The sequence below is a fragment of the Vidua chalybeata genome, chromosome 2, assembly GCF_026979565.1.
Source record: "Vidua chalybeata isolate OUT-0048 chromosome 2, bVidCha1 merged haplotype, whole genome shotgun sequence".
Taxonomy (NCBI): Eukaryota; Metazoa; Chordata; class Aves; order Passeriformes; family Viduidae; genus Vidua; species Vidua chalybeata.
This window is the reverse complement of record NC_071531.1, coordinates 88,890,709-88,916,197: the sequence shown is the minus strand read 5'-3', so window position 1 is coordinate 88,916,197 and position 25,489 is coordinate 88,890,709. Positions and strand designations below refer to the sequence as shown.

The 25,489-nt window shown below is 40.9% G+C and overlaps 1 protein-coding gene across 1 annotated transcript in view; it reads right to left on the bottom strand.

Moving 5' to 3' along the window:
- Positions 1-18,935, bottom strand: part of ZMYM2 (zinc finger MYM-type containing 2) — an 86,819-nt gene extending 67,884 nt beyond the window's left edge. The window contains exon 1 of the mRNA XM_053934166.1: positions 18,868-18,935. The gene's annotated coding sequence lies outside the window, so the exon portion shown is untranslated. The remainder of the gene's footprint in view (positions 1-18,867) is intronic.
- Between the last annotated feature and the right edge of the window lie 6,554 nt (positions 18,936-25,489).

Below are 25,489 nucleotides of genomic sequence, written 5' to 3'. Positions count from 1 at the left end.
AAGAGACTGAAAATGTTCAAAGTTCAAGTATCTATTTACTCTTCAGGCTTTGTAACAGTCATTAGGTTTTCCAGACTTGGCAGCATTTTTAAAAGAGAGCTTAACTTGTCTAGTTATCTACTGTTTGAGGACATCCCTTAAAACCCCCAGACAGTAAAGTTGCCCAGAGGAATAAAGCTCAAATATTCTTCTACACATCTACACTATTCAAGCCCTGCTGACCATTAACTGAGCAGAAGCAGGGAGGGCAAAACAAGGACCAAACAGCAAAGCTGTGAAGCAGATTAATCCTAGAAGAGAGGCAGGTGACCACCTTTTAGTTCCTTCCTACGTTAGCCTTACCAACATATGCCATTATGTAATAGCATTTGAACCATAATAAAGGGAACACTGAATTGGAATGATAGGAGGTTTCTTACCAAAAAAAAAAAATATTGTCTTATCAATACAGTTGGCATGTACCTCCCTGGAAATCAGTCAGTTACACTGAAGGTTAATTTAATCCAATATTCTCTTTCACTTTTACTTTTTCCTCTAGAGTTGAATAACTTAAGATTTTTCTGCATCTCAGATTTTGCTGAAAAGAATTAATTTAATTTTTAAAATTTCACAGGTTTATTCTATATATTTTCTTTCTCTACAAGGACAACAGCATCACAAGCTCATAAAGCTCTTAATAAACGTTTAAATATACTTGAACAGATGTGAGCAGAGAAAAAATGGGACTATGCCAAGACTACACCCCAGGCCTGACTCAAAACCTTTATGATTCCTATTTTCACAAATCCTTAGCAGAAAGACAGACTTGGGCCGTATTACAGTACATGCACATAGCATGTAGCAAAATTAAGACTCAAAACACATATCTTCTTGCCTAAATCTATTTACTTTTTCCACAAAGCTCTTATGTTTTAATGAGCTGTACTGTTAAATATTAAAAAAGTAAAAATTTGTGTTTAACTACTAGTGCAAAGTCATAAGAAAATCTGCATATAGCTCCCTGCAAATAGCTACCTCTCAACAACAATTACCCATAAAATGTGCAAAATGAGATAGCTTGTTTTCTAAAAGTAGGAACAGCAAGGAGAAACATAAAAACAACGTAGGCAATGTCACAGTCAGTATTTCTAAACAAAAAACTACCCAAAAAAGTGACTTAGCAGGAAAAAAAAAACAACCAAAAAAACCATTTAGAATGGAAAACTAGGAAAAAACTCACACCTCAAAACCGGCAACAGCAAAAGATGTTTTACAATAGAAATACAATTGTTAGAAAGCCGTGAGATTGATTAGACTGATCACTGGATGAATTGCTGACATTTGGGGGGGAAAAAACTAAACTGAAACAGAAAAAAACCCAACCAACTTACAAAACAAACTCCCAACCAACTAACAAAACAAACGCCCAACTCAACAACAACAAAACCAAATAATAAAAAAACAACGCAACAAACACCTCAAACAAAAAATCCCAACCAACCAACAACGAGAAAACAACCCACAAAATAGTGAGACCTAGTTTGCAGAAAATGCAAGTTCAATACTGCTGAAGAACAAGCTCAAGGCTTTGTAGTGGTACATAGACACCAAAATCACATCTGGACAGAAACAGGAGCATTACCAATATTCAACAGCCCTTCCTGAACCAGGCCTTGTGTGTCCCTGTTAACTTAAGCTACATCACTCACCTGTTAAGTCTTCAGGCTGAAATAAATTACGATCCCATTGCTTTGTTCAAGGCTTAATTGCTGGAAGAAATAAGAGACAAAATGCAGGCACTTCTTAAGAATGATGACAGCTACTACAGCTCTTAAGACAGCTAAGTAATACTTGTAGGGTCAATTCCACTGATGAATGATAAGAGAGTTAAAAGTTATCATGAATACCAGAAACCCAGATGAGATGTATGAGTACCTAAAAAAAAAAAAAAAATCAACTTTGCTTTAACAAAAGCAGAAACTGGAATATAAATGCCTTTACCAAGTGCCATTAATAACATGTGGAATGAAGGCAACAGAAGATCCAAGTCAGTTATGTACACTTGGAGTAAAAACACAAAAGTCAAAAGGAGTCACTAAAATCTGGTTAAAACCGCAGTTCCACCACAACAGGACATTGGAAACAGACATCCAAAGTAGGACCAGCATGTACAGATGTTTCCCTATCAGTGCTATAAGCCCAAATACAAAAAGGAAAAACTTGAAAGACTACTTTGGAAATAATGCATAACTGAGACATCTTCAAACGTAAACAGACAAAATTTAGGAGACCGTATCCTAAGACACAAATATCGGAACAAAAAGAAAAAGACTTATTTGCCTCAGTGAAAAGAATATTACTTTCTGCTAGGAAAGCACAGTATCATAACTAAATTATTTACCTCAAGAGATACTGAACTACTTTTAAATTGCACATCCCAAGCAGAAGAAACAGCCCATTAATGGTATACTACCAATCACTTCCACTCAACCAGTGATACCATAGGTGAGATAATGAGCATGAGACTGCAAAGTAGTCTCATTCCCATTATCTCACTATGGTGAGATAACTATTCACCATAACTTCTTAACTACTGTTTAACTGCTGTTTTAACTACTTTTAACTACTGTTGTGCAAACTAGGGGAGGGGGGAAAGTAAAATCAGCCCATCACTGAATGATGGGAAAAATTTTTTTAACACAACCAACTTCAACCACCTAGAGAATTCTTGAGCCATGCAACATATTTCAAGGTGTAATTATCCAGACAGCACTCCAGAAAAGCGTATTTAAATTCCCAGGGGAATAAAAAATTAAAATACAAAAAATCTCATTACTTCAACATCTGGCTTCAGAAAGAACAACCCCAGTGTGGAGCAACTAGAACAAAAAGCTTGAAAGCATGAAAGCCATTTATAAAACTCACTATATTATGCATACAACCAGCCCAAAAAGACTCCAAAAACCCAACAGAGACTACTAGCAGGAAGCGTCTGACCTACAGAAGTGCTGGAATCATACTGGGGGGATGTTTTATATACATTTCATACACCTTTTCGATAGAAACAGGCTACTGCCCTATGTCAGAGCAACTGTCTAAAATCCCAATTCTTGTCAATTTTACAATCAGTAAAATTTTCCTGAAGTAAAAGAGCATCCACGAAGCCTGAACCAGAAAACACAGAATAAATTCTTTGCACTGATGTTCAGTAAGGAAAAGATCAGGGAAGATCACATCTAAGCTCTCTTTCTATAGGTCAGGTCAGAGGAAAAATGTTGCATCAAAGTGCTAACACAAGAGGATTTCAGAACAAATCACTAGGGCCTTGTGGAAGTCACTTAAGATTTCTAAAGGCAGTCAGCAATTTTTTTTTTTTTTATTTCAGTATCTGCAACCAATTACTTAAGCAGTAGGCAAGAACAATTACTCAGACTGCAGTCCTATCTCTATCACTAAATAAACTGATAGAAACTACAGCTGAATAAATACATCAAAAAAAACGTACGGGAGGGGAGCAACACAAATTTTACAATGAAAAGGTACTGTCTCACAGGACTACTGCCAAAATCATTTGAAAGGTTCACATACTTTTAGACCAACTGTGATTAAACAGGTATATCCCACTAAACTCTTCCAAAAGGGATTCAAACACTGTACTCAGTGAAGACTGCTGTGGAAACTATCTATAACAAAGATTTTGAGAAGATGTTCTCTGGGGGATTTGTAATAATTTAAAGAGAAAAACATCATGTGTTGTTTGTTGTTACCACAATAAAGACAAGTTACCCCAGGGGTTCCAAAATAAAATTACAGAGATCAACGTATGTAAGTCAGCCAAAGAGACAGTGACTCCCAAAATGAGTGCTTCCTAATCATATAAACTTATTCACAGCAGCTGAAAACATAAACTGATTGTAAAGCAGTGTGGCAGGAAAAAACACTAGTGATAAATCCAAGGTAATGAACAGGGAGCGAGGGGGAGGGGGGAAGAAAGAATACACATAATTTACAATCCCAGTTGCAACTCTCTCTCTTTCAAATCAAAGCTACTCAATCATCAACAACCAAAGAGGAAAAAAAAAAAAAGAATCAAATAAAACAAAGCACATTTGTTACTATGAAAAAAACATACTTCACCAGCATCTTGCTCATCATGAGATGTTCAGATCACTCACTTTTCAGAGAAAGGGAAAAACAGATGAGTTTTTTATGAACAATTTATACTCATGGAAAACGCTTCTCTTTGAAACAAAAACAATTCAAGAAGATCCTAAATCTGAAAGAATAAAAAAAATACAGATGATAAGAGTTGCCCAGTGTTTTGCAAGAACAAAAAGGTGCCAAATTAAATAATTAAAAAGCCTTAATAATCTATTGTGCATGAAAACATTTTGTAAATTGGGAGTCACTGCTGTAGAAAGCTACAGAGGTTAGAAATGCCAACCAGTTCCAACAGGGATTGGGCAAACATGGAATAAATGCATTGATGACTTAAACACAGTGGTTCAAAGGAAACAAGTGGTTCTTGGCCAGCCAGCTGAAAACCAGAATACACCTGCAGAAAAAACAAGCTTTAACTGGAAAGCTTCTATTCCTAGACATCCATGTTGCAAACAAGTTACCCAATTGTCTATTTGCCTAGTACAGCAATTACCCTAACTTAGGAGAAGGAGAGTAATAATAATCTTCTTACATACAAAAGAAATATCACTAGCCTCACGGAAACTCTACCCATTTACCCAAAAAATCTAAATTTCAGCCTATGGCTGTCAAGCTGACTTCATTTTGCCAACATTTTGGTATAAGGGTTAGAGACTTACTGAACATGTCCTGATGTTCTGTGAGGCTATCCAGTTCTAATGGCCACTTCCTGACCCTGACATTCATTTGACTATAGTATCAATTAATTCCTTAATTCAGCTACTTTCTAAAGTTCCTCTCTTTATTACAGAAAAACACTTATCACTTGACTTTCCTTATGTCTGATGATCACAAACTCAGTACAGACTATCTGCAAAGCAGCTATCAAGAAGCTCTCTAGCTTAATGTCTTGCTACAGCTCAGGAACATTCATTCCCTACACAGCCAGATGCAACCCACGAACCACAGCTTTCTCGGGGTATGAACCATCAACCCAGTGGCTGGCTGAATGTATGCCACAGTTCACCCCAAAAACAAACTAAATCACTCCAATTAAAATCACCTAAAAGTAGCACTTTTTCACTGCAACTGAAGTAAACTAGTAACTCAACTATATCCACATATAAGAAGTGAAAACTGCTAGAAAAACACAAGTAGCCCAGGATTTTTAAAAAGTTGTAATTTAAGGCAGCTTTAAGCTGAATCTGCATGCTACTACTACAGTCTCAATTTGGGCATAGTAAATGATATATACTGTGTATGGAGAGACTCCTACCTATGTGAATATAACTCCAAGTTAGATACAAAGCAGTTGCAGGTCACCAGATATAAACAGGCAACCACATAACTGTTTTGGTTTGTGGGTTTTTTTCCCCCTTATATCCTTCCTGAGGGGTATTCAGCCATCAGCCTTAGCTTTTTATGTTCAGATATGCCTTGGATACCTGGTAGCTCTTATTTACTGTTACATCTCTAACAAAAGTTTTAACACTTCTGAAGTTACTAGGTCCACAGTCTCATTGCTATGCTATCATGTGGCACAGCTGTTTCTGCAACCACACATATAACCAGACAAAAGAGACTTTCCTGCTGGAATCCTTTCCAGACAAATCAGTTCCCCAAACGAACAATTTCTGTGCAAGAACACTACAGCTGTGCCTGAACATATCAAGGTTGGTGCCACAGCTCTGAACTTCAGCACAAAGATCACTTCAGCAGACAATGACAATAACAAGCTGATGGCCACAGACAGAAATGCTATAGCCTGACAGCAACTACGACATAAAACAATCCAACATGCATGTGCCCACTGACAACACAGCAAACAGCAACAGGCTGAATGTTACAACATGTATATCCACTGGCCACACTGAGTTGTGTATCTAAAGCAAGCAAGGTTTTAAGCAAGCCTCAGATATTACATTAATGCCACAATGACTCAACTATTTCATCTATACTCATCACCACAAATCATGGTAATAAGTTCAACAGGAATACTTGCATATTTTGGGCTAACCTCAAGTGCAAGTATTCACAACACCAAAGCAAAACAAGGGTCTTAAATTACTATACAAGCTAATTAAAGAGTCTGAGTAATATTTAACACAAACCCATCAATGTATTTATATTGCTGGTGTTTCAGAACATGGGTAAAAGCTTTCAGGAACAGGATACTAAGTTTATGTTCACAAATCTAATTTACCTGTTCATCTAAGTACCATCATTACAAAAGCCCGGTATATCTCACTACTTCAGTTTTGAGACATTACTTCAGAATTTATTTTCCAGTAGGTTTGGAGCTGCTTCAAATTTAATTATTTGCTCTGATTTTGAAAGAAATTGTACGGATTGAAGAAATTAGCTTACTAAAAGTGTGTTTGTCATGCAGATTTCAGAGAATTCAACAAAAAAGCATATGAAAAGACCTGTAATCCAGCAGAGACAGAAACTAAGAACAATAAAAGGGCAAGATCTACTTAGTCAAATATTGTGAAGCAAGTCAATAAATTTTAGTTTTATTCACAAGAATAACTATAATAAGCTAAAGCTTACCAAAAGCATTCAAACTTTGATATCTTCTGAGCATCTTAACTGAACTACAGCCACCACTGTCACCTGTGAATGCTGACATCTGTTTTCCAACTGATGCTTCCAGGCATACTTGAACAATTTTGCTCAACACAGGCTCTTTCTTGAGTCTTCCTACTCAATGAATGCAAAGAAATGCTTCCTTGCGTGCACAAACAGAATCAAAATACAGAGTCAACCTCAAACTTAATTCCATGAAGGGGTATCTAAAACAAGTACCAGTAATTCTCAAGACTACTCATCAAAGAATAAACAGCACCTGGCATAAGAATTCATGGCAAATCAAAATCATACAGTTGACCAACACTGTTTTAGGGCAGCCACGCTAACATGTCTCTCCCTCCTTATCCGCACACTTTCTATGTATTTCATGGCTGTTTAATCTTGGAAACACACTGATCAGCAAGAACACAGCACCATTTCTAGCCTTAAAAGCCATTCATGTGTAATGTGGTAGACAGTAAATTTTACCAACTACTCAAGCAGCAAGATGCTCCTTAAGGATGTCCTTTATTATAAATGGAATAGAAAGGTGAAGCAAGACAGAAAACAAAGGACATACAATAAATGCTTATCTATTACTTATAGCCAAACATTTGTCTGTTTCCAGAAAAAAGGCAACACTAGGCCACAGCAACGGACATGAAAGATGGCTAAGTGGAAAGGGAATACAGAAACAGTAGAGAAACACTATGCTAGAGATTGGAAAGCAGGAAAATGACATGTAAAATCCTGAAAAATAAATAGAAAGTGGCATTAATACAGCATGGAAAGAGTCAAGTTGTCATTTGATGGATCTTAACTTTAAAAAATGCAACACTTAATAGCAAAAACAAATACTGAATGACTAGATCAGAAACAGACACAGGAACAATACATTTATTTAGATGTCAGGCCTGGGCAATAGAACACAGGCCATTGGTGTCAGTGGGTCACAGCACACATTTCAAAAATATGCCTTACTTTTGCTCCACACAGAGCAATGAAGATTAACTGAGAATTCAAATCTATGAAGTCCCTAATTTTTGTCAGCATTTAAAAAAAATCTGGTATACACAAATAGCACACCATCTTTCAAATTTGTCAAGTTACAAAAAATTGGATGTACAGCCAATCATATATAAACCAAGCAAATGTGAACAAGCAACTAGAGACCAGAAAGAACAGAAATCTCAAGAGCAAGAATTTCCCAACGTTTGATTATCTTAGCTATTCACAACTATTACCCCTGTTGCTACTTATGCCTATTACCTGCCATTGCACCAAAAGGTATCTCAGAGAAGAGCTTGGCTTTGTCTTCTCTCTATTTTCCCACTAATTAGTTGAACACAGCAGTAACCTGTCCCTTCAGCCTTCTCTTTAGACTGAACACACTCCTCTTTCTCAGCTTTTCTTTCTTTGTTATGTGTTCAATCACTCTGGTCTTACACTGGGCTTACTCTAGAATATCCCTATCTTCATTAGGACAGAGTCTAACCAAAACCAGACTAAATACTGTAGATGTGTTCTCCCAGTATAAGACAGCGCAGAACAATCACTTTCTTTAAACTGCTGGCTACCACCTTGCTTCTTTCAGTCCAGTATGCTGCTTACATTCATCCTGCTACGGTGCACTACTCATGTTTAACTTGCTGTTCACCAGGACTAGCCAAAGCTGTCTTCTATCCTATAAGTGCCCAGATTGTACTATTCCCAAACATTCTGGAAATGAAAACACTTTTTAACTAACAATATGGACTTGTAACATTATTCTTCATTAGTGCTTCTTCTTAATTGGTTGGGATTTTTAAATTTTTATTTTAAACTAGCATTTAATCTACACTCATATATGTATAACCCATGAACAAGTAGCTCTGAATGGGTAGCTGGTATCCAGCATGCCTAATGGCACACCACTTCTCAGTGCCTGACTGCACAAATCTTTTTGACTAATGCTTCTAAAATACTTTATTTTTGCATATGCTTAGAAAGAGGAAAAACTGTCATGCCAAAGTCCGTTAATGAACGAGTTTGCAGACAGACCATTATAATTGCCTTTAGCATAACTAACATCAGTTAAAGCCTCAACCAGATTTTTCATCCCTGAGAAATAATCAAGTATTGGCTTACAACCTAGCATTTTGGGCCTGGTATGGACAAGCTTCTTCAACACCATTTATTTGCAGTGATTAGTATTCATTGCATCAAGTAATTCAGAACAAAGAAAACTGAATTTAAAAGAGTTAATATTATGCTATACGGAGGAGGGAAACCCATCTTACCCAGACTAAGATCAAATAGACAATGAAGCTACAGTGTAACAAAGGAAAGAAAAAACTTATCACCATAAACAAAATGTGATAGGAAAAGAAATGGGAGAAAATTAAAAAAAAAACAGCCACAAAATCGTTCATGTTCTATAGGAGGTAAGGTTGATGGGAAACTAAATCCAAGGCAAGAACAGATCTGGTCAGCAAGGCAAGTACGTATGATAGGTTTTCACAGCTGCACTGGCTGCTACAAGTTACATTATGCAATCAAGACTCCAGGTTATCCAACTGCTTTAAAATGTAAAAGGTAGTCTTATTTTTAAATAAGATGCATATCGTATTTGTTAGGGCCACAGTAGTTCCACAGCTACAAACCACATCCAGTCCTGGACAGGACTACTATGGTTTTGAATTCCTACTCCTTTCCCCTTTCTCCCTAGCTGTTTAAGGATTCTAACAGCCAGTCCATCGTGGGAGCTAAGATGGTAGAAAGCGGAAACACAAAAAGACAAGAGCAAGTACTCTACACCTACATAGCTGCTTACCCCCAAATTTCATTGTGATGATTCATGGACCTAAATTGACTCCGAAAATCAAAAACATAAAACAATCAAAAAAGCCAAAAAAGGCTGATGTTGGTACAAACAGGAAAGGACAATGGCAAACCTAAGTTAGTTTGGTTTAAATGGTCATACAACCAAGGATATATACATTAAATTTAAACCCATGAAAAATATACAAAGTAGTATTTGTTTTAAGCCAATATTTCATCTTTTGAATCCACATATGCAACTGGAAGTATTGTCTGAGCCTTAAAAAAAAAAAAAAAAAAAAAAAAAAACAAAAAAAAAAAACCAAACTATTAACTTTCCTAGCAGGGAGCTTTTCAAATCCTCTATAAACTTTTGCCTAAAAAGAAAAAAGTGATGCCTCAATAAGCTATTCCATCTTCTAGTTCTTGTACCTGCTGAATAGCTACACACTGTTTCTTGTTTGATTTTGTACTGCTTAGGCAATAACTGACACTAAGAAATTCAGCCTTTAACACTGGAGCTGGAAAGGGAGATGGAAGAAGCACACCCAATTATCTAACATGTTATTGGGTGCTCAATCTCTCCTAGATTAGGATAAAGTCATAGCCTAATCTATTCTCTTTTATTTGAGGAATAGACTGAGTTCCTGAAGTCTGTTAATAGAAAGCATGTTTTCCACTTCTTCTTAAATAATTCTTGTGTTGCTTCTCCAAACTTTATGGCTCTTTTAAATTACTAAAAAAAGCTGAATTTAGTTCAGATCATTACTATACTATACACATATCAGTCAGACCATTTCAGTCATCTCAGTATTTCTCTTTGTTAATTCTTTGGATAGAAGTATACATAATGATGGTCAAACACCACAGCGATGGCAAATATCCAAATTTTGCTTCTGGTAAAAAACAAATCACCTTTGTTGTCCTCTCCATTTTCATTTCTAAATTGTCATTTCTTCTTTTATTACATAGATTACAAAGGACTTCTTACCTGGCCTCTCTAGATACTACTTGGCTTCCTTAATGAGGCATCACCAACCAGAACAAAACATCATTTCCTGAATTAACAATTTTTTTTTCAAAAAACATAACCACCCTTACAAGAAAAACTACTGCTACTACTAATAATTTTTATAATAAACAAAATCCCAAACATGCATATGTGCAAACACTAGTTATAAACTCAAAAGATGTCTGGTAAATTCTGCCAGCTTAATAAGAATTCTTAAACATTTATAGATTGGCATATTAACAATCAATTGTTGTTCAAACAGAACTACATTATCTCAGGTACAACAGAACACTAGGTCTTCTTCCCTTTTCCATACACACACACAAAGAAAAAAAAGACACCAATACCACACCCATAGATCACAACTGTTATCACAGACTCTCAGGAGCCAAAGCTGTAGACCACATCATGCTAGCCACTGTGCAAACACAGAGTGAAACTGTTCAAAGAGCAAACAATCTAAACATAAGGGGCAACAGATGGAGAGAGACAAAAATGAGAATACAAGGAAACAGCACCACCATAAACAATGGTTACAAATAGTTCTTTCTCTAAGGATGGTGTGTTTTGAGTCCCAGGGTGACAGGAAAGGTGGTGGTTGGGGTTTGTTTTCAGTAGGTTTTATTTCCTAAAGTGAGGTTCTTTTGCATTAACAGGTTGCAACTGGCTTGCTTGTAAGAGTGCACTTCTCCAAGCTTGAGGAGCATCACAGGAGAATGAATGAAATTGTTTAACTGCCCATGATGTCACTTCCTAAACAGCACTTACAATCTCATTAACAACAAAAAACAGATAGTACCATTCACAGTTAAATCCCAACATTAGATTAAAGGTAAGCAAAACCTGTTGGTTTTATCGCCATAAAATGCAGAAGGCAAAAAGATCAGACAGTCAAAAGAGAAGTCCAGGAAAGCACTCCGGTATAGGATTCTGGGTCCATATCAACAGAGCAGGATCATTCTTATCACATCTGTTAAGAAAAATTGTTACGACAGGATACAGAGATCAAAGGTATGATCTTGTACTCTTGTGATCTTTTAACACAACTGAATAACAAACACCTAACTGGTGATTAACAGTTAAGACACCACTTAATATGTGGGAGAAATCTACAGTCTTTGTTAGAAGAGTGTGTGCTTTGTCTAAAACCAGGGCTAGATTATGGGCTTGAATCAAAGATGTCACGACACTACTGTCTACAAGCAACAGCACAGTTTTCATTTGCAATAGTAGCCTAGCTAAAGGTCAGACGTCCACAAAGAGAAGTCAAAAGTGCACACAGAGATTTAGCTAGTTTAGAGGGCAGCAAGTCTGGAAAAGAGAGAGAGACTTGAAGGTCATCCATACAGGCATGACAGCTGAGTTTATGAATGAAATGAACAAAGTGACTTTTAGAGAAATCTGATGTAGTACTAGGAGTAAATATCAAGCTGGAAAGATCTTACACAGATCTAAGGAAAAGGAACTCCAAGAAGTAAGGTTTTCACCGAGGTTACTTTCAAGGAGAGAGGAAAACAAAAAGCAAAAGAAAAAAAAAAGCACAGTTGCATTATGAATTAACTCAAATGAATTAACTTTTTTTAACATTCAGTATGGCTGCATTGCACTGAAGAGCTTAAAGAAAGGTAAGATGCCAGTACACTTCCAACAAAAGCCTGCAAGAGGAAAACAAAGATGTCCATGCTTCTTGGACTGACTGTGAGTTGCAAGCAGCCCTCAATTAGTAAAATTCGCCATGACCCATACAATTCTATGTGCATGATTTTCTATCTTCTTCAATACCATCTTTCACAGCAAAAGATTAGAGGAAACTAAATGTAGAAACCAACACAAACACAAATAATGCCACTGATTTCTCCTAATGATCTAGCCCAGCAGAAGTTACATCAGTAGCTCTGATTCAAATATTGAAGCAGCTGTTGTCCACATCAGTGCCCAAGTGGCAGCATGTGCCCAAGCATACATGGCTACTGTACAAGCTATTCCATGGGGGAAAGGTAGAACTGAGATGACATTCTGCTTAGCATGTGCTGGGGCTAAAACTGATGAGCAGGGAGTATGCCTGAATAGACTTCTGTACAAAACTAGGTACACAAATGTCAGTATTACAGCCTTTGGAAGCTACAATGATGCTGATTCTGATCGTCTTGTAAGGGTTAAAGAACCCGTACAATAAAGTTCATAAACCTTTTAAATAAAGAGTAACATATTACACATTGTATTTTTTAGAGACCCAAACACATAGTTTTGCACAACAGCAAACACCATTAAGTAGTCCCATCTCAGACAAACTTAAAAAACCCAAACAAAATCCTCTTGTGCTACTGACTCTCAGTATGGTTGGCTAGAGCACTGACATCACCTGAGTGTTTCAAACCAGTATTGCAGCTACTCTAAGATCACTGAACACTTGCTTCTGCATCCCACCTCTGTGATGAGTCCCTGCTATCCCTACAAGATTATTCTCTTAATAGCTGATGGTGAGAAAGGGGCAGAGAAAGAAGTTGTGGTAAAGCTAATCCCAAAAGATTTAGGAAACATGGACAAAAATTAAGAATTTAAGCATGACAACAAACTTACGAAGTACAAATGCCCTCTGAATCAAGAGCAATTTGAAAAATATGTTGGTAGCAATCTTGTCACTAGAAACTGTCACTTGAACACAAAAATTAACAATCTCTATAGATTTTACTTATGTTGGATTAATAAAATCTATATTATAACCATTGATTGAAATAATTTTCTTCTGATAGCAATCCAGAGCAAGAAAACAACTATCATCATTGACATGTCGTGTCCAAGAGATACTTCAGGTGAAGGGACAAGAAACCCTCAGTGGACCCTGTCCATAAAGGACAGTCACTGATCTCCTCTACTGCAACTGCTGATGTTCTCATACATACACACATATAATCAAACTCTTTGTGTGTGTGTGTCTTATTGAACTCTAGTGGCATTGAGTTTCACAGAATACATATGAAATTCATAACTTCTAGAAGTTCATGGAAAAGAAAAGTTTTCAATTGTCAAAATCATTTAAGTATAAATAAGTGGCATTGAAATCATAGAACTATTTAGGTTGGAAAACACACATAAGATCAAGTCCAACCATTAAACTGACATCATCATGTTCACTACTAAATTATGTCCCTACATTTCACACCTACACATCTTCTAATTACTTTCAGGGATGGCAACTCCACCACTTTCCTAGGAATCATGTTTCTATTCTTGACAACCCTTCCAGTGAAAAAATTTTCCAAAAAAATCCAATCTAAACCTCCCTTGGTGCAACTTGAGGCCATCTTGTTCTGTCACTTGTAACCTGGAGAAGAGGCCAACTCCTATCCAGCTGCACCCTCCTTTCAGGCAGTTGCAGAGAGTGATGAGGTCCACCCTGAGCCTCCTTTGCTCCAGGCTGAACACCCCCAGCTCCCTCAGCTGCTCCTCACAGGACTTGTGCTCCAGACCTTTCTCCAGCTCCGCTGCCCTTCTCTGGACATGCTCCAGCCCCTCAATGTCTTTCTTGCAGTGAGGGGCCCAGAACTGAACACAGGATTGGAGCTGTGGCCTCACCAGTGCTGAGTGCAGGGGGACGGTCACTGCCCTGCTGCTGCTGGCCACACCAGTGCTGATCCAGGCCAGGATGCCATCGGCCTTCCTGGGCCAACGGGCACACACGGGATTGTATTCAACCCAGCCAACCACAGCAGCAGTGAATGCTGCTTAACCATCTGAGTAGGGGGTAAGGGATGGAGATTCACATGATAGCAAAGATGCAAAGCTTGTTTGTGCATTAGAAACCACAGAAACGCCTGAGAACCATCACACACATGAATCAGCACTTCTCTCCCAAAATAGGTGACAGGATGAATAGTCCCAGTAAAGTGCATTTACACCAATACACACAGAATGGGCAACAAACAGGAGGGGCTGGAATCCTGCTGTAAAACTATGCTATCAAAATCAATATAGTGAAAGTCCTAACTGAAGAAGCCGTAACATGCAACTGCATTCCAGAAGTCTCAAACTTCTTCCTTCCACCAAAAATTTCTCTTAGAAGTACAAAACGCTATCTGACAAACTTGCAAATCTTGGTATAAAATAAAGAATGTAAATAGTAGCATCTAAATTGAGTAAATCATTCATACATCAAGTTGGCATGTACTGCCAGCCATATCTGCCAGCAGCACATAGGGCAAGCTATAAATATGGAATACAAGCTAAGCTTCATCTGAACTTTAACGTGTAAGCAAGCAACCCAGTTAGCCACAAAGAGCCTTCAACTACTAAGATTAAATCACTGAAACAAAGTTAAGAAGAAGTTGAAAAGAAAACACTTCCAGCTGTGGAGCTGAACACAATTTCAGTGGACACAAAACTCCACTGCAACACAGGGGGCTTTTAAGGCCCTCATGAGGCAAGTATTACCTCAAACTTCTCACACTGGACACCTGAGTAGTCTTTTGAACTCTTGTGAACTTCAAATTCCAATCCCTTTCCATAAATTGGTTGAGTTCACTGTTAATTGTGATGGAAAAATAAATAGTTCTCCATGAACAGTGAATTTTCCATTAGCAACAATTCTTGATACAAGTTCTTAACAGAACTCCCCATACCGCTTTTGTTGCAGGGTACATCAATTAAATGCAAACTCAAACAGTGTGACAGAACTTCAGTAACTCTGCACTTAGTCTTCAAAACCAAAATAAAAACTTCTCAAACACAAGACAACTCATGATTCTGCAGGACCAAAAAAACCAAAACCCAAACCAAACAACCCTAGCAAAAATCTGAAAGAGATTGTACCAGCTTTGTAGCATATCCCTCTGTACATACTTGAACAAGCTCTATAAAAGACAAAGAAACTTGCTTTCATTTTTTCACTGCCACTTTGACATTCTTGCTGAAGCAAATCCCCATTAGCATGTTATTACACGGTAAGCAACAGTAGAATGCAATCATATATTTGAGGTCAAAGAGAATTAATAACAACAATATAAAGCCAATTTAGTAAATAATAAAGTGAATTTATTGCTCTAATTAAGACAGACTTCTATTAAAACAAGTTACTTAGTTTAACCACCAAATAACATGGCTGACAATTTTGGTTCCTAGAGATGACCTTGTAGCACTAAGCAAATACCCAGAACAGCATGGTCCTATCACATGCCATAAGAAGGCTGTACCACCATCATCACAGCTGGAGGAGGACAATGTGCCACCTACCAAGATGCTTTTGTGCAAGACATTTACTGAAAGGTTTATCTTAGCTATACAGCTGTTCTTGGTAGTATTATCATCTTTTCATAAGCAGCCACACAAAGCTGCAATAATTTTTGTCAAACCAGCTCCAGTACACAACAGTCCCCTTTCTTCCAAAGCATCACTTGCCTTGGTATTTCCTTGAAGTAACTTTTTTTGACATGAAGGATAATCAGAAAAAACAGAACAACTATTAGACTGGAATGCATAATGAATGAATCAGAAATAAAATTAGATGGTAGCCTTACATCCAAGATATGGTAAGAGTTAAAAAATTACTATTAAAAATTTTAAACTGCTGTAGCAAGTCAAGGGTTGGAACAGATGACTTTATTAAAGATAACATGCCATGTAAACTCTTACAAGTCTTTGATGCAGTTCGTAATTTTAGACGTGCAGAACAAATATAGATCCGATGTCCTCATCCTAAGCAGTGAGGCTTTGCAGTGAACCACTTATTCTTTGTATATGTAAGCCACCAAAAAGTGACAAAGTTGCAAGCTCTGCGAATCTGGAAAATTTACCACGTAAAACAGCAAGGCGCAGAAACAGAGCGGGGGGGAAAAAAATCTAGATACAAGTGGTGGGGAAGACCGCAATACCTGAATCCGTGCTGTAACCAAGCGAGGGACCCAGAAGGCAAGAGAGGCGCTGCCTTTTTGTTTTGTTCTCGGACTGCACGCTCCCAGCGGAGCCGCCGCGCTGCCCGCCGGCGCCTCTGGCGGCGCAGCCCGCGCACCGCGCCCGGGCCCACCGCGGCAGCTCCCGAGCCTCACTCGCTCCTTCGCTGCGCTACTTGGCGATTTCGGAATGCCCCATGCTGCTAAAAAACAGCCCCAACATTTACAAGGGCAGAAACTAGAGTCAAGTTACATCCCAGTCCTACCCACAGGGATTGGCAACAAGCCTCTCCTTGGCCAACCTAACACCCAACGGAGATCAAAATCTGCTCTCAAAATCCCACACAGACAAAACACCAAAAATACTCGTTATTGGGAACCTGTGGGTTTCACCAGTGTCCTCCAGCTTCCTGGGGAAGGGACAAAGTAGATGGCTCAGAAGCCCAGCCAAGGAAGCCAACAACACCACCCCAACAAATCTGCGTGTGCAGAGAACCAGTGTGAATGCACAAAAAGACCATGGAGCTCGCTTCTCCATTACAAACTGCTGGGTGATTTTAAACCTCCCATGCCTCTTCTTAGCTTCGAGATGATACGCGGGACACGTGATTCGAGCAATGGAGGGGGGGAGAAAAATTCAAGATGGCTGAAGGTGTCTCGTCACGGATTTTCACACACGCTCCAGAACTCTAGAGGGCACCCGAAATATGCCCTCCTCCTCCTCCCTCCCGAGCCGGGTAACGTGAGCAGCGGCAGCAGCCCGTCGTCTGCCTGCCGGAGTTGGTATTGCAGGAGCGATGTCTGCAGCAGCAGCGCCCACTCCGAGGAGGAGCCGCCTCACAGCCATTACTGGGGCTTCGCCCCAGGGCAGCGGCTACTGAACCCAGGAATTTCCCCACCCAGTCCTAGAGGGACCTCATTCCACCCCTGCCCCCGGAGAATATGGGGCTGGGGGAATGGTTCAAGCCCGCTGTAAGCAGGTCTAGCAAAGGCAGAAACAGATACACAAATAGCACTCACAATGGAGCTCCCTCTCCTTGTTGGTCGCTGCCAAGGCTGCACCAAACTGGGCTGGAGCCTAAGGGAAAGACACGGGGTTAACACGGGGCAGCGAGGATCAGGCAGTGCCCTCAAGGAGCGTTTCCATCGCCTGGCCAGGGCAGGTACTGCCTGCATCACTCACCACTTCCCTTTAATCCCAATCTTTCAAATAAATAAAGAAACAAACAAACAAACAAATCCACTGCTCTCGCCGGGGGCGGTGGGGTACACCTCATGGCACACCCACGCAGCTTGTCCCCGCTGAAGGAAGGAGGGACAGACAAGGAGCCCTCTCGGGGCGCCGCCACAACGGGCGACTCCTACCGCTAGTGTGGGGTAGAGAGGCAGCGGTGGCACCCACGGCGGGGAGCAGCGAGTGTTACCTGCGAACTTGCCCTATACGCCCTGAACCGGCGCCGGGAGGGGCCGCGGGGCCCTCAGCGGCACGGCCCCGGCGCCGGGCGAGCGCCCGCGCCCCCCGCCCGCCCGCGCGGCAGTTGCCCCTGGTCTCGGGTTTGCCCCCCTGCAGTCGGCCAGCAGCACTACCGCCTCCTGTCCGCCATTAGAGGGACCCAGCCGAACAATACGGGAGGGGAGCCGCGGAGCGCCGGGCAGGGGAGGGGAGAGGAGGGGAGGGAGGTACCCGCGGGGGGGCTGCGAGGGCGGTGGGTGGGGGAGGCACAGGGGCAGAACAACAGCCGAGGGCCCGGCGGGGAAGGAAGGGAGAGAGTTAAAATAGGAGGCGCTAGAGCAGACCCGGCCCTTCCCCCAAATACCCCTGCCCCCCCCTTCGGGGCTGCCCCCGGGCGCCCCCCATTTTTCCCCACCGCCCCCCGCCGTGGCGCGATGGTTATGCGCGGGATTGCCCCCGATGCCGCCCGCACCCCCGCCGCTGGAGGTGACGGCGCGGCAGCGACACCGCGGGGTACTTCGGCCGGGTAGCTGGGAGGCACGGCGTTGCTCTCCCATCCCCGCCCTGGGGGCAGCTAAGCGCCGCCAGCCCCCCGCCAGCCCGCCCCGGTGAGGCGCAGCGCCCCGTGCCCGCGCCTTACCCGGCTCCCCACCGCCTGCGGGCACGAACCCCCCCCCCCCCCCCTCCCGCGGGGGACGCACGCACTCTGCGCTACTCCTCCGGCGCCTCAACTCTAACTCGGTCCAGTCCCGGGCGAAGCGCAGCTGCTGGCGAAGGGGAGGAGGAACCGGGCCAAGGGAGCTCGGGGAGATCCGCCTCCCTGCCCTGGCATTGGCTTTCCCAGAGGGCGGGCTCTGGCGTTGGGCTAGCCGAGTGGGTGCGCCGCCCATCCATCAGAGCCGCCCGCAGCCGGTTGACCCTATAAACTGCCAATCTTCCTCCTGGCCATGCTTGGGGTTCTTCCCACTTTGATCCATCAGGTTTGAGGAACCCGGATCGCTGCCCACCGACCGGCTCGTTACCCGTACCCAAAGGTTGCGCTGGCGCTCCCCGCGCCGCTCTTTGACAGCGGCAACTTGCAGAAGTTCTCGGTGCCACCGCGGCGGCTGCGCCCCGCCGGCCGCGGGCAGGGTGCGCTTAGCCGTCCTGGCCGTGCGCTCGCTCCCTGCGGGCGCCACCGCTCCGGCCGTGGGGCGCGGGCTCGCCTCTCCCGCTCCGTCCCCCGCCGCCGAGCCATAGGGGCTGGCAGTGCTTCTCCGAAGGGCTCCACTTCTCTCCTTCCTTTCCCTCACCACGGTTTTGAACCTGGGGTCATTCCCATGGTGGACAGAGCATGGGTAATGGAAGCGTTCCCAGAGGGAAAAGGGAGAGTTCACGTCTCCTAGGGAGGGCGCCTGATCCGCGTCCCCGCAGCTTGCCCCGCCGAGCAGCGCCTCCTCAGCCGAGGACGCCTTGCTGCCCCCGCCTGCCGCGGGGGAGGGCGCCATATCAGCCGCCGATATGGCTCCTGGACGAGATGGTGGTGGTGTTGGTGGTGGCAGTAGTGGTGGCGTCCTCCATTTTGTAGGAAGCCGCTGAGGGGAGCTTGGTACCAATTCGAACCAACATGAGGCGCAGCGGGGCGTCCATTTGGACAGCCTCCGTCTGGCTTCCCCACGGGAAAAGGAGCCGGCTACCCCCGGCAGTGCCGCGGGGTGGGGACGACTGCTCCGGCCAGGCGCCGGGAGCCAACTCTCCGCCCGCCCTTCGCCAAAATGGAGGATGCGCGCTTCACTTGCGCGGCTCCTTCCCCCGCGCTGGCCGTGGCACCAGCGCCCGCTCCTTCGAGGACAGGGGGAGCGCAGCCGCCCGTCTGGCGCGCTGGACCCGCTCTGCTCCATCTACCCATCCTCCTCTGCCCAGAAGAGGGAGAGAGAGAGCGCAACACCCGCCCTGCCTCTTCTAGCCGGGATCAATCCGTGGCAACCACGCGCAGCAGCGTCCCCCGGCGGGAGAGAGGCTCTTGTGTGCGCAAGGCGCTGGGTTTCACCGGCTGGCGCCATTTCCAGGCGGGAGCTGGAACCTCCCGCGGGGTCAGTCTGAGGGACAGCCTTCCTCGCGGACGGCTCAGGAGTCATTGGAGGGATGTCTCCTCTCTCCACCACCTCTGATGTGTTTGGCTAATAATTTTCATGTGTGGGAGAGACGAGAAATTTTCTATCATCCATTGTCACAACAATACATCTAGTTACATCCCAATATACATCCCAATGATGCCACCCAGAAACACTGGCTCAAATCAACAACTCAAGCCAAAAGCTTATCCAGCACTGTTACTCTATGTTGTTGAGTGGAATTAATGTGGGTTTTGTTTTGTTGGTTTTGGGGCTTTTTTTTTCAAGACATACTGCTCATCAGATGAAGCTTGGAAGGGCTACTTGGTGTGGAGGGACAGTTCCCTCAGGGCTGGCAGCAGCTTGCTCATGCCTGCAAAAACTTGTGAGCTGATGGCAAAACAGCTCTAATACAACCATTGCCAAGGAGGAAAGTGCCATGTCTGCATGCACCCATTTTGAAGGTATCAAAGTTGCCCTATAAATTGATATATATTTGATCTGCAGTATCACACTACCAAACTAATTATGTAACCAGAAAGCTGTTGAAATTTCAACATTGAATCCCATTCACTCCATCAAGTCAGCTAGCTCCTGACCATCTTCATCATTAGCCTGGAATATCATTTAGGTTGGTAAAATTCAAAGCTGTTTTAAGTTGTCCTCCATATTACATATTTACCAACATTCCTAGTCATACGTCTCGGGAAGATGATTTTGTTCTACAGCAGTGCTTATCCATAAGCATTTAAGTTCTCATGGAGTTCAGAAAGAAATTCAAGAGGACTGAAGCACTAGCAATGGATGGTAGAAAACAAGTGTTTTTCTAATTAAGAACACATTAAGAGAAACCTATCACTCTTAGTATTCTGGAGTACTAAAAGTAACTGAAGAATACTTTGCATCTTACCACTGCATTAGCAAGAGACATTACCTAACTGTGTTATCTAAGACTGTTGCGTAGCAATAGAACATTTTCATTAATGTTTTAGATTATACAGGTCAAACAAAATTTAATGGTTTTGCTTGCACTTTTGGAACTATATGAAATGTTTCTATATAATAAAGTTTATCATTCCAGAGAACTGTTGTCCCCCTATAGACATGTAACCTCAGTTTTAAATTCATGTGTTGAAATATAGCCAAAAATAATTAAATACACCATAATTTTTCCTTTATTTTTTCAACTGACATCAGGAAAAGGGACAAAAAGTTCAGGCAACCATGTAAATTCCTCTTCCTCTATAGAACCATGTATAATTCAGATTACTTTTAAGAATAATTCATATAGAGTAATTCTTTTTATGGTTTCAAAGAGTTAGCATTAACTCAAACGCTAAGCAGCAAAATCTCTTCACAAGCACCAGAGAACTGAAGCATATATAATTTATAAGCTTCACACCACTTCTTTCATGGACAGGCCTGATGTCAGTAAAAATGTCAAATGTATTGACTGGGAGTAGATAAATTCAACAAAGCTGAGCCAACAGTTTGTTTATCACCTTATAAGAAGAGTGACATCCTTCTGGCTGTCATGGAGGACTATTTTCTCAAAAACCAGTCACCTGTATTTGAACTGAGAAGGAGTAATCTGATATATTTTGGAAAGTTTATGTTTGAGCAGAAATCTTAAAAGCACTTACCAAGGCAACCTTCAAGTGATGCACATTGTATTGTAAGAACAGGATGAACATAGTTTAAAGCTACCTCCTGCTGTCAGCGTTATTTATCTATGATAGAGTGGCATTTATTCCAGGCTTAGAACAACTTTTCTTTTTTATCCTACCATTTCTTCCAATATTTCTCTTACTTTTCTGTCCTTAATCTCACTTCTTTATCTACTTATCCTCAGTCCCTCTCAGCCATCACAAAGAAGAAAGATGTGAACAAAGTATATAGGTTGATGGAACATGTGTTCTCATAGTCATGGCATAATGGAATTGTGGTCTACTACTGTTTGGTCAATACAACTTCAAGAAATAGTAGTGGATGGAAAAGAAATTAAAAACACAAAATCAAAACAAAATAAAGCAGAATTTTAAAACATCTATGATCAGTAACAGCTTCATCATTTTGGTTTTACTTCCTCTGATTTTTGAGTTTCATCAGGCATAGCAGTTATTCTTTGTAGACTAAAGCTCTTAATGAAAAGATACTTAGGAAAAAGCTCTTCACTATGAGGATTCTGAGGCTCTGGAACAGGTTGCCCAGAGAAGCTGTGGATGCCCCATCTCCAGCCATGTTCAAGGCCAGGTTCAATGGAGCTTTGAGCAACCTGGTAATGGAAGGTGTCCCTTCCCATGCTACAGGGGTTCGAACCAGATGGTCTTCAAGGTCCCCTCCCAACCCAAATCAATCTATGATTCTATTATACCATATCTGTGTATTTTTACTCTGCATAATAGAACCCATAGAATTTTTCTAAATTACAAAAAAAATGCTTTGTATAGAACATTACCTGTGGTTTTCATTATGGTTGTTGGACTATGTATGCATTTTGTAATATTTATAAATAAATCACTACATGTCTATAAGCAGATTGTGTAATTTGCAGTTTAATTAACCAAAAGTGATCTTTCCAATGGTTGAATAAGGAAACAATATATCCTATCCTATAAGATTATCATTCATTGCATAATATAATATGTCTTCAAATTACCTTTATGCTGCATCCCATATTTAAGTTTTGGAACAGTAAATAACAATTTGTGATCTGATCTGGGCAACTTCCCCACAGAAGACATTCCCATACTGAAAGAATAAGATAGTAATACCTACCAACTGTTCTTCTGTAATAATTTTAAGGGGGTTTACAATAAGCAACATAATCTTTACTTGCAAAGTAATTTTTATTAATTTTTAAACATTTGAGGGTTTCAGTTGGATTGGTCTCTCGTGTTAATGGAGAAATGGTATTACAAAACAGAAGGTAGGATCTTAAAACTGAAAGAAACTGCTTAGGTCACTGAGTCCACTATCTTGCTATTAGAGGAAACTGTGTCATATAATCCCTTGCAGAAACTTTTCAAGCCCCATCTTAATAGTAGCTCCATCTGATATGTTTACCCCCTACTTCTGTCACAAATCTGTTCCAGAACTTCATTGTTTTGGTGGCTAGAAACTTCTTTCTAATTTTCAGACTAAATTTATTCAAGAATCCATTTGTTTTTGTGCCAGTATTCATCCTTTGGCTTAAATAGCTCTTCTCCTTTCCTGTTGTGTAGTCCTGATATATTTATAGACAGCCATCATATTCCCTCTCAGCCTTCCTTTTGCTAGACTAAATACAGATTTTTTTAGTCTCTTCTTTCTCAACAGCTCTTCAGTTCACTGTTCATTCTATTAGGCTTTATTGCTACGCATCCCAGTCTGAACTCATCTGTCTGAATGCGACTTCAAATTCTCATAATAATCCATTTTAGGCTAAATTACTACATTGTACAGTAGATCAATATTTCCATATCTTCATGAAATATTAGTCTTGTGTGTGTAGTTGCGTTTTTGCGTAAGTACATTAGGTAACAACCTAGTGATACCTATGTTCTTTTCTACCACTCAGTTACTGGGAAGGTTTTCCATTAACAGCAAAATTTTTGCTAGCCTCCAAGTGCATGACCTTGCATTTTGTATTATAGCAGTTTGTTTTGTTTCCATTAGTTCAGTCATCAAGGTCATTCATTGTTTTTCCATATGACATCCTACTGCAGCTCTGTTAATGATGCTGCCTAGTTTTGTGAAACCAGCCACTACAATAAACTCATTTTCTTTTCTTTGCCAGAAAATAAGATCAATCCCAAGAATAATTCCCAAAGAAAACTACTAGAAGACACTATTTATTTTGGTACTCTCCTGTTTGATACTACCTGCTGCCATTTCCTTCATTCTGCTCTGGAAAATATGACCTTATCTCTGAGATTCTCAATGTGTAGCAAAACTCTTCTGCTACTCAGTTCCTCTTTCCCCAAAAACACTCTACTTAATGATCCTTTTTATGAACTGTCTTAGCACCTGCCCCTTTAAGAAAGGGCAAATAATTTTAATTTCAAACTTCTGAGCTGCTCCATTCACTTGACTTGATTAGGTCATAGTTTACCAAAATTTGCCTTTTGAAATCAAGGGCTTTAGATACAGACCTGCTTTTGTCTTCTTTCCATACAATTTACACAAATATCAACTTTTAATGTCATTTTCTACAACCAGTTTTCCTATATTGTCCTGTCCAAGTCTAAAGTAGTATGATTTCATGTTGGTTTAGTGACATTTTGCTGAGAAAAGCTGTCAGCTATGATATTCAGCTATTTTTGGGGCCCTGCCACCATTAATAACATTTGTTCTCCAACCTACTAAATCAATTAAGTAAAAAAAAGGTGAATAGCTTTTTACCACCTTAGTGAGTTGAAGTGACTTATGTGTCAACCAGGTACCAAAGCCCCCACAAAGAAAGCACAGAAGAGTGTGCAGCCTGAAAGAGGAGAGAATGACTCCATTTCAGCAGGAGGGAGTTGTTGCATGAACCTAGCTTCTCATCTTACCATAACCTATCTTTGGAGCAGCATCTGTGTATGTATTCCTATATATAAAGAAAATTCCCTATCCTTTCTAAGTCCTATTTCTTTCTAGATTTTCACTTGTGGATCTCAAAAACTATTTGATCACAGGTATTAATCAAGTACTGGATTTGGTAAGTTAAACCTTTTCTAGTTTCCTAAACAAGATCTTTCTATATAAGAGGTTGAAGATCTCCTCCTGTGGGGTGTGTAAGAACAGCGCTGAGTGAAAGAGCTTCTGTGTGCCTTCAGCTTTGTTTCTTTCCGTTGTTTCTTTCCATTAAATCTGGCTGATTTTATATATATATATATATATATATATATATTTTTGTTTTGTTTTGTTTTGTTTTTTTCTGTCCTGGTATTTCTCTTACTGAAGAACTTGAATAAGATCAGGCTCCATGGTTTCACCACAGGCATGATAAAGCTGCCAAAAGTAGCAGTCCTATCCTCTTCTCAATGAGTAACTATAAATTTATGTCACCTTTCTATGGTGACATGAGCATTCTTGCAGATGAAAATTGGCCAATTTTCAGTTGGACCAACACGTTGATCTTTCTGTATGTGCAATCAGATGAGTGATAGTGCCTGATAAGAGGGTGCAGTGGAAAGCACAGGGGAATAATGTATATCCCATTTTTGAAATAGCACTACTAGGCTGCAGAAGTGGAAGTGATGCTACATATATATAATGGAATGAGTCGTTTTTGCCTGATGACCTGGCTTCTGCTTTATCTCAGTAAGATGCACAATGTAGTTTTTAATTGGTTATTATGTTTGTTTAGAGCTGTCTGAGAGAAAAAAACAAACTTGAAAAATATTAAATTCTCAAGTGAATTTTATTTCATAATGCCTAAATTTGGTCTGTTTTAAAAGCATTCTTTAATATATTTCTTGTAATAAATTTAATTTTAAAATCAAATTATTAAAAATCATAAGAAGATTCTCTTACTGCAAATCAGTGTGACAATAGTTTGGCAATATTTTGACATGTGCTTCATAGACAAAAC